The sequence below is a fragment of the Mus pahari genome, chromosome 2, assembly GCF_900095145.1.
Source record: "Mus pahari chromosome 2, PAHARI_EIJ_v1.1, whole genome shotgun sequence".
Taxonomy (NCBI): domain Eukaryota; kingdom Metazoa; phylum Chordata; class Mammalia; order Rodentia; family Muridae; genus Mus; species Mus pahari.
The window spans coordinates 130,689,110-130,691,609 of record NC_034591.1 but is presented as its reverse complement, the minus strand read 5'-3'; the positions used below and the strand labels follow the sequence as shown (position 1 = coordinate 130,691,609).

The window sequence follows — 2,500 nt, the reverse complement described above, 5'->3', positions numbered from 1 at the left end:
CCTCGCGTGAGTGTGAACGGGCGCGCGCGCGCGTGAAGTACTGGAATGGGAGGGAACCTAGCCGGCTCGGAGTGTTCTTATCCCAGGCTGTCTTTCTGATTATAAGTGGCACCCCGGCTCCCTACGTCCCAAGCCTGTGCGACCGCACTGTGCCTTCAGGTACGTGTGGCTGACTGCCTGTCGTGTCCCAACGGCTTTGGGCGTGGGGTTTGGTGACCATAGGGTGAGGCTGCGTGTGGCCCCGTGTGGCGCCCCACGGGGCTGTCGCCGCGTAGGTGCAAACACGGAGCCTAGACTCCTAGGCGGTTACCGCCGCGCCTGCCCTCGGGCTGCAGAGAGGCGGATCGGTGTGTGTGTGGGGGGTCTGCGAAGGTGACTCGGTGCCTTGCGTGGCTAAGCGGAATGATTACGGGAGTCGGGGGCATGAAGCGTGCGTGGGGAGGACAGTGAGACGGGAGCCTGGCGTGAGCGCGTGGCTGGCGGCGGCGGGCACCTGGACACGCATCAGAGTGGCCGCCGGTGTTCACCCAGGGGTCGGGAAGACGCGTCCGTGGGGCTCGGGGGCGTGGCGAGTGGAGTGGAGAATGCTGAGAGACGCCGTGTCCACGTGCCCTATGCGGCTGGAGCTCCTCGCGGGGAGCAGCGCGTCTTCAGCGACGTTCCAGGTCGGAGCTTTGGATTCCGAGCGCCGGGCGCCTGAGGGTACGCGCCGCTCGTGGCCGTGCAGCGCGGCCCCGCGGGCTTACCTGGGCGCGGCTCCACCTGCCAGGCCTGAGGGGCGTGTCCGGGGCGTGCCTTGGGCGTGGCTCTGCCCGCCTGGAGGAGACCCGGCGCGGGCTGGCTGCACCTCATTCCAGGGATTCCTCGCGCTCCCGAGCGTGCGCGCGTGTTGGAGAACCCAGAGAGGGAGAGCGAGGGAGCGCGTTCCCGAGTCTGCGCGCCCCTGAGCGTGCCCCGCCTCCGTCCTTTGCGCCCCCCGGCGGGGCCCGGCCGGCCCGAGGCGCTCAAGCGGTGAGTGCCGGGAAACCCCAGACCAGGTCCGGTGACTTTAGGAAACGGGGAACCGACGCGGACCGAGGGCGGCTGCTCGTGCTCTCGGGACCGTCCAGCTCCATCTGACCCCGGTTCCGGGCGCGAGCACAGGCCCCGAAGCAAGGCAAACGCTGGGTCCGGGCCGCAGAGCTTCTGGGCTGCGCGAGGGCTGCGGGACCCGGCCCTTTCCGTACATTCCCTGTCCCTGCTCAAAATAGGGCTGCGCGATCTTCCTACACAGTGTGAGGCCTCCCTGGAAAGCTCCGGTCTTTGCCCTTTTTTTTTTGGGGGGGGGGGTGGTCTGTTTGGCTTTGCTCAAGAGTCTTGAATTCATCACACAGAGACATTGAGGTCTTAGGCGAGGATGACAGGACTTGCTGGGGCAGCCTCGTCGTTAGCGCTTTCCTGGCTCTGCGTTCGCCCTTCTCAAGGAGATGATTAAAAAGTCGGTTTCACTTTGATCGTTGGTCCCGTTTGTCTGTTCCTCTTGTTTCCTCCTCTGGTTAATAAGAACCAGCAGCCTGATGTGGGGGAGGTGGGCGGTCTTGGAGTGTTTATCAGAATCAGAACACGCTTTAATTTTTTTTTTTTTTTTTTTTTTTTTTTTTTTTTTTGAGACAGGATCTCTCTTTGTAGCTTTGCCTAGTCTGAAACTCGCTTTGTAGACCAGACTGGCCTCAAACCCAAAGAGATCCACCTGCCTATGCCTCTGGAATACTGGGGTTAAAGGCCTGAGCCACCGCGTCCATCACAACCCTCTCTTTGAAAACTTCCACCCAGGCTGTGGAGTTTTGACATTGTTTTTTCTAAACCCAAGAAGGTAGGCACCAGTTTGTTTGTTTGTTATTTCTGAGAACAAAGTAATAAAACAATACAGGTCTATTTGCGATTTATGATTTGAAGGTCAGTTTTGCATGCCATTCTGGCATGCCAAACTTTTAACTCCTCTTCAATCTCTGCGGTCATTGTTCCCCGCGGAAGCTAATTAGGAGTCCGCGCATGCCCACGAGGCAGAGTGGGACTAAGACCTTAGGGCTTGGTGGCACAGTCCGAGCTGATAGTGCATTCTAGCAATCTCTCTCTCTCTCTCTCTCTCTCTCTCTCTCTCTCTCTCTCTCTCTCTCTCTCTCTCTCTAAACGATGGATCTATGGGTTCTTTCCTCCGAATATTCTGCACCCAAGATCGTTTGTGAAACCCCTCTCCTTGTTTCAGTTATATTTGGCTGACTAGTTGTTTCCCTCACTTTATGTTTTATTTTTTTTCAATTACTTATTTGGTTTTTCAAGACAGGGTTTTTCTGTGTAGCGCTGGCTACCCTGGAACTCTTTTTGTAGACCAGGAAGACTTTCAAAACTAAGAGGTCCAGCCGAGCGTGGTGGCGCACGCCTTTAATCCCAGCACTCGGGAGGCAGAGGCAGGCGGATTTCTGAGTTCGAGGCCAGCCTGGTCTACAGAGGGAGTTCCAGG

The 2,500-nt window shown here is 58.1% G+C and overlaps 1 protein-coding gene across 2 annotated transcripts in view; it reads left to right on the top strand.

Annotated features, from left to right (window-relative positions):
* The window catches only part of Vgll4 (vestigial like family member 4), a 109,343-nt gene that overhangs the window by 51 nt on the left and 106,792 nt on the right, over nucleotides 1–2,500 (top strand). Inside the window, exon 1 of one of the 2 annotated variants that reach the window (XM_029535351.1) lies at nucleotides 1–159. This exon is cut by the window's left edge and continues 51 nt beyond it. The gene's annotated coding sequence lies outside the window, so the exon portion shown is untranslated. Of the gene's footprint in view, nucleotides 160–671; nucleotides 1,012–2,500 lie in introns of those variants that run through there. The other variant, XM_021191673.2, reaches the window with a different exon arrangement.